Here is a 13,792-nt window from a genome sequence, read left to right as displayed (position 1 = left end):
ACCACCGGCTGTATCTCCAGCCTTTCATATGTGGTTTCTTTTATAATTTTATCTCATAAGATCAAATGAGTCAAAATGAGCTGGTTTAATGTTAATTTTGGGGGGGACATTTAGATTGGACAGAAATATTCTAGCTTTAGTTATAGAAAATCTATTTAAAGTAAAGAATATATTTGGATATATCTGATAAAAAAATAAAGTTATAAAAAATGAACAAAATTAACCCATTAAGTATCTCTTGGCATACTTTTTATCATTTTCTAGTAATGATAAATAATATTTATATGAACACTAACAGTGGACAGTGAGTGTCATTTCTCTTCTCTTATCCCTCTACATGCAGTAATTTCCAAGTGTCACAATGGTAATAATGTTGGAAAGCAGCCACTAATGAAGTATGAAATGTTAATATAGAAATTTTGCATCATTTTATTCACATCAAAACTAGCTTTCATAATTTTGAAATGCTTTGGTAGGTAATGTCTCATTCTAGGTATGCTTTTCTGCACTTAACTGTCTGTCATCATGACTGAAACAAACAGTAAACAAAGGGTAAAATAAAACCTAGATTTCCAAGCTCATTATGACAGAAAATATCCCGCTGAGTCTAGACCTTGCTTCTAAAAAAAAAAAAAAAAAAGAATGCACTGCATGCTAAAAATTAAGTTGTCCTTTAGGGTATGTGAGTGTGCATCTGTGTGTGTGTGTGTGTGTGTGTGTGTGTGTGTGTGTGTGTGTGTGTAATGTATTAGAGCCAAAAGGCAGATTATCTGGTCTCAATTTTCAGTTCATGTTTCAAGGAAACAATATTGAAACAGATTAAATGAACATCTGAGAACTTGGACTAATTAGTAAAGTAATTAACATCAGAAATTATATCTGCCTACTCATAGCTCAGAATCTCTTCTTTATTATAAAACTTTAGATTTAATAAGATAACAAATAACCCAATCAATAAATGGGCCAAGGACCTGAACAGACACTTCTCAGAGGAGTACATACAATCAATCAATAAGTACATGAAAAAATGCTCACCATCGCTAGCAGTCAGAGAAATGCAAATCAAAACCACCCTAAGATACCATCTCACTCCAGTAAGATTGGCAGCCATCATGAAGTCCAACAACAACAAGTGCTGGAGAGGATGCGGGAAAAGGGGACACTTGTTCATTTTTGGTGGGACTGCAAATTGGTGCAGCCAATTTGGAAAGCAGTATGGAGATTTCTTGGAAAGCTGGGAATGGAACCACCATTTGACCCAGCTATTCCCCTTCTGGGTCTATTCCCTAAAGACTTAAAAAGAGCATGCTACAGGGACACTGCTGCATCGATGTTCATAGCAGCACAATTCACGATAGCAAGATTGTGGAACCAACCTAGATGCCCTTCAATAGATGAATGGATAAAAAAATGTGGCATTTATACACAATGGAGTATTACTCTGCATTAAAAAATGACAAAATCATAGAATTTGGAGGGAAATGGATGGCATTAGAGCAGATTATGCTAAGTGAAGCTAGTCAATCTTTAAAAAACAAATGCCAAATGACTCCTTTGATATAAGGGGAGTAACCAAGGACAGGGTAGGGACGAAGAGCTGTAGAAGAAGATTAACATTAAACAGGGATGAGAGGTGGGAGGGAAAGGGAGCGAGAAGGGAAAGTGCATGGAAATGGAAGGCAATCCTCAGGGTTATACAAAATTACATATAAGAGGAAAGGAGGGGTAAGACAAGATAATACAAGTGGAAGAAATGATTTTCAGTAGAGGGGGTAGAGAGAGAAAAGGGGAGGGGAGGGGGGATATAGAGAATAGGATAGACAGCAGAATACATCAGTCACTAGAACGGCAATATGTAAATCAATGGAAGGGTAACTGATGTGATACAACAATCTGTATATGGGGTAAAATTGGGAGTTCATAACCCACTTGAATCAAACTGTGAAATATGATATATTAAGAACTATGTAATGTTTTGAATGACCAACAATAAAAAAATTAAAAAATTTTTTAAAAAATCACTATTTTATTGTGTTGGCAAATTTAGAAGGTAAAACATACAGTAGGGTATACTACAATTTTGTGCATACTCTTACTACTTTATTTTGAGTGAATTTCATCTGCTTTCTAAGTCAAAAAGAATTGAAATAAAAATGCCTGTCTGAAAAAAAAATTTAATAAAATGAAGTTCTCTTTACTATATGCATCCAGTTTAAAGTGTTATTTTTCCTTCCCTACATATAATATTTGTAGTTATCTCATTATCATAATCTCTTGTGTCATTTAAAATTTATTGTGAATTTAATAAAATATAACAAGCAGTACTGAACTTTCAGAGGAACACTGATTAGTAATATTCTGTATAGATAAAAAGCCTCATTCCCTTGTAAAATACAAGGAATAGAGCCACATATATATTAAGGAATTCTGTGTTGAAATTCTCAAGTGAGAAGTGATTTCAACAATATAAGTCCTTAATTAATAATTCTAAAAAATGAGGATGAATGTGTCAATGGTTTTTAGATGTTATTAGAAATGAAAATGTTTAGAACAAAGGCACTAACCAATCTGAGTGAATGTATAATATTCATATTGGTGTGAAGGGGTTAAATAGAAGTACTAAAGTTGTCTTTCAGAATTGGTAACCTAATACAGCATGTGAAATACACAGAGTACAGAGCTCAGAAGTAGGAAGTCAACTTGAACCTCTAACACTGAACCTTAAGCATTTGTTTCTGAATCAAGTGGAGATGAGGGAATTGAAAGAAGTATATGATAGGCATTAAATCAGTAAATTCAGAGATGAGGGAGTTGAAAAGGAGTTATAGGGTGCCCAGAGGACTTTGTGCTTACAGGAGGCAAAGAGAGACAGAAGACCAAACCCATGACACAATATGAGACCAGTTTATGAATGTGTCCATTCAGTGGCAGATTGAAGACATAGGAGGGATTCCTAAGATCAGAAATGTGGTTCTTTTTCATCACACATATTTCGTATTCAAAATAGTTAAAACTAAAAATGAGAGAACTCACAAATGACATGGTACAATAGTATTTGTAGCTTATGCACAATACATTTGTTTAAATTAAACTAAAATTATGCCTCCTGCTTCACATTTCTTGTTAAGAATTCTTTTGGTGATTCTGGGTCTCTTATTTTTCCAAATAAATTTTATAATTGCTTTTTGAGCTCTATGAAGAATGTCATTACACAATGGAATATTACTCAATATTAAAAGAGAATAAAAGTATGACATTTGCAGTTAAATGGATGGAGTTGGAGAATATTATGTTAAGCAAAGTAAACCAATCGGAAAACTAAAGCCCAGATGTTATTTCTGATTAGTGGATGCTGATCTATGATGGGGTGGGGGGGGATGGGAAGAATGGAAATAATTGGATTGGGCAAAGGAGAGGATGAGGAGGGGTGATGAGGGTAGAAAAGATGATGGATTGAGAGGGACATCATTCCCCCTAGGTATATGCATTGCAGGAATGGTGTATCTCTACACTGTGTACAACCAGAGAATTAAAATGTTGTGCTCCATTTGTATACAATGACTTGAAATGCATTCTGATGCCATGTACGACTAAATAAAACAAATATAAAAATAAAGAAACTAAAATGATATGGAGAAAAACAAGTGTTCAGCTTTAAATTAAAATAGCAATATTTTATTTAAAAGAGCAGAATTTTAAAATCTTAGTATTTGATTTACAGAGACAATCTGAAAGGTCCTTCTGTAAACACAGAAGTCTATGTTCTGGCACAATTTTCTGGGAACACAGATATCACATTTATCAATTTTACCTAGTTCCTTGGGCCATTAAAACCACTACAGTGTTAACATCCATTTGCCAAAACAAGGGGAGATTATTATGTTAAAAATTTCTCAACTATTTGAATTTAAACAGCTTTTATATAATTAAATTAAATATTTTGTAAGAATGTGTCAGATACACTACAAAATATTAGCAGAATAAGATGTCATTACTTAAATGAATGCATGAATTCAAAACACCAAATAGCTATTAACATTTAATGATACTTTATATTTTGTACATTATGAAGCAGAATATTTATTGCTTCCCTTATATAATTTTTGAAAGCTTTCTAGGAAAGCACTTTATCCTGGGCATTTCCATTTCAAGTGGCTCAATATAGAACTATTATCATAAATTCTTTCATTTTTTCATTTACTTTTCATACTAGAAATTGAACCAGGGTCGCTCCCCAGACTTTACTTATTTTTTTATGTTTTTATTTTGAGACGGGTCCTCTATATGTTGCTGTTCTGGCTTTGAACTTAAAATACTCCTGCCATACTTCCAGACTCACTGGGATTACAGGCATGTGCCACACATAGCTCATTAAAAATTTTAAAACATAAACTAAAATATATATATATATATATATATATATATATATATATATATATAAAATAAATTAAGCTTTTATTATAGCTAACTTTTTGGGGAGAGGTGAAACTACAGACATATTTAGCAAAATCTCTTATAGTAAACATGGTCTACATATGTATACAAGACACATCCATATTAAAAGTTGAACTGGTCCAACTAAAACTAAAAAATAAATTTTAAATAATCAAACTTTAATGTTTTTATAAAAAAAAACAAATAAACCTATTTACTTTTTTCTAGTAGTTTTTATTTGAATTTTACATTGACATTTCTGCTATTTTTTCTCACTTCTTTGTTTCTTAAACAATATTATCCTGAAATAAATACTATGTGTTTCAAATGGAAGCTAATTGAAAATGAAAATAATAAATATGCACTTTAAAAAAACTGTTATATCATATTCTTGTTATTTATTTATGTTTATTTATATGACAGTGGAATGCATTAAAATTCTTATTAAACATATACAGCACAATTTTTCACATTTCTGGTTGTATACAAAATATATTCACATCAACTTGTGTCTTCATACATGTTCTTTGGATAATAATACCCATCATGTTCCACCATCATTTCTAACTCCATGCCCCCACCCTTCCCTCCAACCACTCTATCCTATCTAGAGTTTTTCTATTCCTTGCATGCTTCCTATCCCTACCCCAATATGAATCAGCCTCCTTATATCAAAGACAACATTTGGCATTTGGTTATTTGGGATTGGCTAACTTCACTTAGTATTATCTTCTCTAACTCCATTCATTTACCTGCAAATGCCATGATTTTATTCTCTTTTATTGCTGAGTAATATTTGATTGCGTATATATGCCACATTTTTTTTTTATCCACCCATCTATTGAAGGGCATCTAGGTTGGTTCCACAGTTTAGCTATTGTGAATTTTGCTACTATGAACACTGATGTGGCTGTGTCCTTGTAGTATGCTGATTTTAAGTCCTTTGAGTACAGACCAAGGAGAGGGATAGCTTGGTCAAATGGTGATTCCATTCCAAATTTTCCAAGAAGTCTCCATACTGCTTTCCATATTGACTACAACAGTTTGCAGTCCCACCAGCAGTATATGAGTGTACCTTTTTTCCCCACAATCTTGCTAAAATTTATTGTTTTTTGTATGCATAATAGCTGCCATTCTGACTGGAGTGAGATAAAATCTTAGAGTGGTTTTGATTTGCATATCTCTAATTGCTACTAATGATAAATATTTTTGCATATATTTATTGATTAATTGTATATAATCTTCTGTTAAGGTCTGTGGCCCATTTATTGATTGGGTTTTTTATTTTTTATTTATTTTTTTTTTGGTGATTAACTTTTTGTGTTCTTCATAAATCTTAAAGATTAGTGCTCTGTCTTATGTGTGAGGAGTAAAAATTTTCCCAAGATTTAGGCTCTCTATTCACTTCACAGATTTTTTCTTTTGCTGAGAAGAAACTTTTTAGTTTGAGTCCATCACATTTATTAATTCTTAATTTTAATTATTGTTCAAAAGGAGTCTTATTAAGGAAGTTTGGGCCTAATCCCCCATGATGGAGATTAGGGTCTACTTTTTCTTCTATTAGTGGCAGGGTCTCTGGTTTTATTCCCAAGTCTTTGATCCATTTTTTGTTGAGTTTTTTTTTTGCATGGTGAGAGATAGAGATTTAATTTCATTTTGTTGCATATGATTTCCAGTTTTCCCAGCACCATTTGTTGAAGAGACTATCTTTTCTCCAATGCAAGTTTTTGGCACCTTTGTCTAATATAAGATAATTGTAATTTTGAGGCTTCATCTCTGTGTCCTCTATTTTGTACCATTGGTCTACCAGTCTGTTTTGCTGCCAATACCATGCTGTTTTTGATACTATTGCTCTTTTATATAATTTAACGTCTGGTATAGTGATGATATCTGCTTCACTCTTCCTGCTAAGGATTGCTTTAGCTATTCTGGGTCTCTCATTTTTCCAGATGAATTTTGTGACTGCTTTTTCTATTTCTATGAGGAATGCCATTGAGATTTTGATTGGAATTGCATTAAATCTGCATAGTGCTTTTGAAAATATGGTCATTTTGATAATATTAATTCTACTTATCCAAGAGCAAGGTAAATCTTTCCATCTTCTAAGGTCTTCTTTGACATCTTTCTTTAGGGTTCTGTAATTTTCAACATATAGATCTCTCACCTCTTTCATTGATTGCCAAGTATTTTATTTTATTTTTAGGCTATTGTAAATGGGGTAGTTTTTCTCATTTCCATTTCTGAAGATTTTTCACTAATATACAGAAATTCCTTTGATTTATAGGTGTTTATTTTATATTCTGCTACTTTGCTGAATTCATTTACTAGTTCTAGAAGTTTTCTGGTGGACCTTTTAGGGTCTTTTAGTATAAAATTATATCATCAGCAAATAGTGCCAATTTGAGTTCTTCTTTTCCTATGTGTATACCTTTAATTTCTTTCATCTGTCTAAGTGCTCTGGACAGTGTTTCAAGAACTATGTTAAATAGAAGTGGTGAAAGAGGGCATCCCTGTCTTGTTCCAGTTTTTAGTAGAAATTCCTTCAATTTTTCTCCATTTAGAATGAAGTTGGCCTGGGTCTTAGCATAGATAGCCTTTATAATGTTGAGATATATTACTTTTGTCCCTAGTTTTTCTAGTGGTTTGAATATAAAGGGGTGCTGTATTTTGTCAAATGCTTTTTCTGCATCTATTTAAAAATCATAATTCTGATTTTTGAGTCTATTAATGTGATGAATTACATTTACTGACTTCCTTATGTTGAACCAACCTTGCATCCCTGGAATGAACTCCACTTGATCATGATGTACTATCCTTCTGATATGCTTTTGTATTTAATTTGCCAGAATTTTATTGAGAAATTCTGCATCTGTGTTTATTAGAGATATTGGTCTGAAGTTTTCTTTCTTTGATTTGCCTTTGCCTGGTTTTGGAATCAGGGTGATTGGCCACATAGAATGAGTTTAGAAGTGCTGCCTCTTATTCTATTCCCTGAAATAAATTAAAGAGCATTGATATTAGGTTTTGTAGAACCCAGCTGTGTATCCATCTGATCCTGGGCTTTGCTTGGTTGGTAAGCTTCTAATGGTGTCTTCTATTTCATCACTTGAAATTGATTGGCTTAAATTGTGTATATCATCCTGATTCAACTTCAGCAAATCATATGACTCTAGAAATTTGTCAATGCCTTCGATGTTTTCTATTTTATTGGAGTACAAGTTTTCAAAATAATTTCTGGATATCTTCTGTATTTCTGTAGTGTCTGTTGTGATATTTCCTTTTTCATCACGTATGTTAGTAATTTGAGTTTTCTCTCTCCTTCTCTTCATTAGCATGGCTAAAGATCTGTCAATTTTATTAATTTTTTCAAAGAACCAACTTTTTGTTTTGTCAGTTTTTTCAATTGTTTCTTTTGTTTCAATTTCATTTATTTCAGCTCTGCTTTTAATTATTTCCTGTCTTCTACTGCTTTTGGTGTAAATTTGTTCTTCTTTTTGTAGGGCTTTGAGATGTAATGTTAGGTCATTTATTTGTTGACTTTTTCTTCTTTTAAGAAATAAACTTCATTGCAATAACTTTCCTTTTAGAACTGCTTTCATAGTGTCCCAGAGATTTTGATATGTTGTATCTGTGTCCTCATTCACCTCTAAAAATTTTATAATCCCCTCCTTGATGTCTTCTGCAACCCATTGTTTATTCAGTAACATATTCTTTAATCTCTAGGTGTTGAAGTAGCATTTATTTCTTATTTTATCATTGATTTCTAGTTTCATTCCATTATGATCTAATAGAATGCAGAGTAGTATCTCTGCATTTTTTATATTTGCTAAGAGTTGCTTTGTGTCATATTATATGGTCTATTTTAGAGAAGTATCCATGTGCCACTGAGGAGAAAGTGTATTCACTCATTGAATGGTAAAATATTCTATGTATGTCAGTTAAGTTTAAGTTATTGATTGTATTATTTAGTTCCATAGTTTCTTTTTTCAGCTTTTTTTTTTGAAGATCTATCTAGTGATAAAAGAAGTGTGTTAAAATCACCCAAAATTATTGTGTTGTAGTCTATATGACTCTTGAACTTGAGAAGAGTTTGTTTGATGAAAGTAGATATTGCATTGTTTGGGGCATATATATTTATAATTGTTAAGTCTCGTTGGTGTGTATTTCCCTTGAGCAATATGTTGTGTCCTTCCTTATCCCTTTTGATTAACTTTAACTTGAAGTCTACTTTATTTCATTTGAGGATGAAAACCCATGCTTGGTTCCACAGTTATGTGAGTGGTATGAGTTTTCCCAACCTTTCACCTACAGTCTGTCAATATCTTTTCTTATGAGATCAGTCTCTTGGATGCAGCATATTTTTAGGTCTCTCTCTCTCTCTCTCTCTCTCTCTCTCTCTCTCTCTCTCTTTTCCAATCTGATAGTCTATGTATTTTGATTGGTGAGTTTAGGCCATTGACATTCAGGGTTATTATTGAGACATGATTTGCATTCTCAGATATTTTGTTTATTTTTTTTGTTATTTAATGTGACTTGCTTTCTCCTATGATTAGTTTTTCATTTAGTGTAATACCTCCCTCTGCTGATTTTCATCGTTTTTTTCATTTCCTCTTCATGAAATATTTTGCTGAAGATGTTCTGTAGTGTAGGCTTTCTAGTTGTAAAATTCTTTTAACTTCTTTTTTATTATGAAAGGTTTTTCAATTCATCATCAAATATAAAGCTTAATTTCGAAGGATACAAGATTCTTGTTTGCCATCCATTTTCTTTCATAGCTTGATATATGTTGTTGCATGATCTTCTGGCTTTGAGGGTCTGGTTTGAAAAATTTGCTGACATATGAATTGTCCTCTCCCTATATTCGATCTTATTCCTATGTCTTATAGCTTTTATGATTCTATGCTTATAGGAATTTTCATTATAATGTGCCTTGGTGTAGATCTGTTATAATTTTTACATTTGTACATTTGGTGTCCTGTAAGCCTCTTGTATTTTGTTTCCATTTCATTCTTCATGCGTGTAATTTTTTCTGATACTATTTCATTAAAGAGATTGTGCATTCCTTTGGTTTAAAACTCTGGGTCTTTCTCTATCCCAATAACTCTTAGATTTAATCTTTTGATGCTGTCCCATAATTCTTGGATGGTCTGTTCATAGTTTCTTACTATCTTCACTGTGTGATCAACTTTATTTTCCAGATTGTATACTTTGTCTTTATTATCTGATGTTCTTTCTTCCAAGTGATCTAGTCTGTTTGTTATGCTTTCTATTAAGTTTTTTTATTTGACTTATTGTACCCTTTATTTCAAGAATTTTTGACTGTTTTTTTTTCAGTGTCTCTATCTCTCTCTCTCAAAGTAATCTTTTGCTACCTGTATTTGCTCTTATCTCTCTGTTGGAGTAATCAAATTTTGCATGTATTTGCTCATTTAGGTCATTGTTTAATTCACAGATCATTTTAATTATGAACCTTCTGAACTCCTTCTCTGACATTTCATCAACTTCGCTGTCCATGGTTTCTGTTATCCTGGTTTGTTTGGGGCACTTTCCTCCCTTGTTTTTTCATGTTTTCTAGGTGTCTTCCTTTCTTGCATTGTGGATCTGAGATATTACAGTTTCTTTCCTATGTTGTTATAGTACCTGCGTATACAGTCTTTACCTCACCTTGATGTTGGGCTTCCATACCCTGCTGTTGTCCATCAATGTATGCTACTACAACTAAAGGTGGTGGCGCCAATAGCCGAGGTAACTTGAGATAATAGTAGAGGTGTCCCAAGGTGGATGCAATGTCTTACAGGGATGGGGCTGAAAGGGTGGACCTTACACTGTCTTTGGTGTTAGAGTCTGTAAACAAGATGGCGCCTGGCATTTTGCAGAGGGAGTGGTTTGTGAAGTAACGCCAGCGAGCCATAAAGTGTGGAGATTCCTTATTGGTTGACTGCTGTATCAAGTTTATGTTAATTAAGATAAGCTGTGTGTAATGTATATATACCCCTCCTGTCCTACAATAAATGGCTCCCACTCCTGCTGCATCAACCTTCACAAGTTCTCCTCCCCCCCCCCATTAGTTTGCTGCAGCTGAACTGTGGCACTTTGGGTTGCGTGTTCTGAGATGCAGCTCCTTGTAGGCCCTCTCTGTTGTCAAAAAGGTAAGGACTACTGCATGTGGAAGCCTATGGCGATGTCTACCGTCTACATTGTCCTAAGATAGAAGTGTGTTAGGCTTGGGCTCCTAGGTGTGGTGTGGTGGCAAACTAGGATGTACCCTGTACCTGGGTCTCATGCAGGTTGTTATTGGCAGATCTAGGTGGGAACTGAGATCCTGTGGTTGTATACTGGTTGGAAGAAGCGGTCCTGTGCCAGATACTGAGCTCTGGTGTGTCTACCTTTCCTTTTTTATTGATATAATGGACTCATAATTTTGTAACAGATTTAATTTTGGGGGGAATCCATTCATCAAAACTCTAATTTATTTTAATTTATTGAGTCATGGCAACTTAGCCAGTGGCATATTCTTGTAGTCAATAGTTCATATATCTTTGAAAAACCTGATCACCCATTAAATTAAAAGTATTTTAGACTTTTTTTTTCCTCATGGCATATTCCCCAAGTAGTCAATATTCTCTCTTTTATTTCAAAGACTTCCTTGAACCTGTGTTCAGTCCATTTGATTACTTCTTCATAATAAATTGCATGTGGAAGTGATATGGGTTTCTATGGGTGGAATTTCTAGTAGCTCACATATGGAGAGGTCTGCATTATGATAGAAGGACTCATCCTGGATTCCCAAATCACCAGATCATGAGAAGCTCAATCCAACTCTGCATAAAACAAAAAAAAGTGTGTTTTTTTTTTTATCTGAGACTCCAGGTTATATATTTATGTATCAACTGAATTATTACAATGAGATCAAATGTAAATACAGAGAAAAAGAGACACTACAAGAAACAAACCAATCAGATTAATGATTATTACAGACAGTGAATATGTGGACTAGCCAAAAACAATTATGAATGTCTGAAAAGGACAAAATAGAACAAATGGAAGAGAAAACTATTTAAAGATATAATATGATCATTTCTCTGGGATGAAGGAAGAAGCAAATCTGCAAAATGAAAGCAAACCACAATCCATGAAAAATGAAACAGCAAGACTGAGACTGATCATTACTGACTGCTTAATATGTAAAATTTCTGAGAAAGTGTCATAGTTGTCCTCAAGAAAAAGATAAAGATCCTTTGGAGCCTGAAATGGAATGTAATCAGAGAGCAATAAGAGAAGTTTAAAGGCAGAAGCCTGATGCTGTGGCTCAGGAAGCAGGTACAGAGCACTATGAGTGGAGCCTCCCATGCTGGAAGTACCCCTGGTCTATCATGTCCTAAGTCCAGAAACACTTATTAAATTGCATTTCGGATTAGGTTTTTTTTGCCTTAAGTGATCACAGATTTCTCTGATCACTGCCCAAGTTTATGATTTTGGATGTCAGTGTATCTACTTTGGTGGGAATGTGATGAAGAGAGTACTTCAACTATGCTGCAATATCATTGCATGACAAGAGAGATAAATTGTAAATATTAGATCTGGTTCTATTCTGGGGTAACAATGATATGACTGATTGTCACTGAAAAACAGTAGAACTAGGTACCTCAGGGAAAGAAAATGAAAAAAAAGACAAATCAATTGCTACATTAGGACAGTGACTTTTTGAAGATGACAAAAAAAAAAGTGTAATGAATACATACATAAGTTACAGTAAGACAAATAATTTCAGGACAGCAAATGCAAAAATGAGATAACAGTTGATTTTAAAGAATTGGATTTAAGAATGTCAAAATGTAAGGGAAATTACATAATACATAATAATCAAGATGCTGTGTTCAGGTATTTGCACTTGGTAGGTAAATGCTTCAATACTGGACTGAATCTCCAGTCTTTTCTACTTATGTTTTGGAGTGAGTGGGACAACACCAGCTCATTAGCCCAGGCTGGCCTATGACTTGCAATCAACCTACCTCAATTTCCTGAGTAGCTGGGATTATAGATGTACCACCCTTTCCTAATACATCATTCGGCTTGGATTGTCACAACAAAATATCACAGAGTGGGTGACTTAAACAGAAGCTATTTTTATAATTCTAGAGGCTGGGAAATCCAAAATGGGGGCTATAATCAGAATCATGTTCTTGTGAGGCCTCTCTCTAGATTATAGATGGCTATCTTCTTGCTGTGCTAGGTAAGAGACAAAGAGAGCTCTGGTGTCTCTTAAAAGGGCACTAATATTATTGAATGAGAGTCCCACTCCTGTAACCTAGTTTCACCTTACTCCCTGCCTTTGAAGTACCATCTACAAATAGAGTCAATGCAGTCATGTGGGAAGTTTAGGCTTCAGCATGAGTGGTAGGTGGAAAGACACTAGCATTCAGTCCACAATGGATTGATGTTTTTTTCACATAGATTTTTTTAACTAATTAAAAATACTTAAGTTCTAAAAATAAGAGCAAGAAATCCTATCATCCTTGAAGTATGGATTACGTTCATCATTTAATTTCACTCAATGGTGACTTTTACATAAATCTAGCATATTGTCAAAAACAAGAAATTGTCATTGGCACCACAAACTTAACTAGACTACAACCAGAGGAATGGGAAGTTGTACTCCATATATGTATAATATATCAAAATACATTCCACATCATGTATTTAAAAAAAGAAGAAATACTATAAAAAACCTAAACTACAGAACTTAGTCAAATTTTAAAATGTTTTCACAAACTTGTTTTTGTCAGTGTGTGTGGTTCTTCTGCATGACATTTTATCACATGTATAAATTTTGCAATCACCACCACATTCAAGATACAAGTGTTTCCTAACAAAGAAGCTTCTTTCATTTTCCTGTACCCTCTCTCCTGCCTTCATTCCCCTTTGTCCAGTGTACTGAAAATCTATTCTTATCTCATCTTCTTTAGTGATACCTCTTTCTAATCACAGCCTACTCATTAAACTCTGGCAATTACTAATATGTTTTCTCATTTGGCTATTTTGAGAATGTTGGATTGAGTGAATCATACATACTTGGTAAATTTTTTTGTTCCACTCAGCATAATGCCTGTGAGATCTATCCAAGCTGTTCCATGTGCAACAGACTATTCTGTTTATTTATTTATTTATTTTTATTTTTGCTCTACTAGGGACCGAACTAATGGGTACTCTTCTATGGAGCAAAATCCCTACTTTTTTTTTTTTTAATAGACAGGTTTTTCCTAATTTTTTCAGGCTGGCCTCATATTTGAGATCCTCCTTCCTCAGTCTCCTGAGTTACTGGAATTACAAGTATGTGCCACTGTACCAGGCTCTGAGT

Source organism: Ictidomys tridecemlineatus, chromosome 3, assembly GCF_052094955.1.
Source record: "Ictidomys tridecemlineatus isolate mIctTri1 chromosome 3, mIctTri1.hap1, whole genome shotgun sequence".
Lineage (NCBI taxonomy): Eukaryota > Metazoa > Chordata > Mammalia > Rodentia > Sciuridae > Ictidomys > Ictidomys tridecemlineatus.
Note: the sequence above shows the minus strand (reverse complement) of the source record.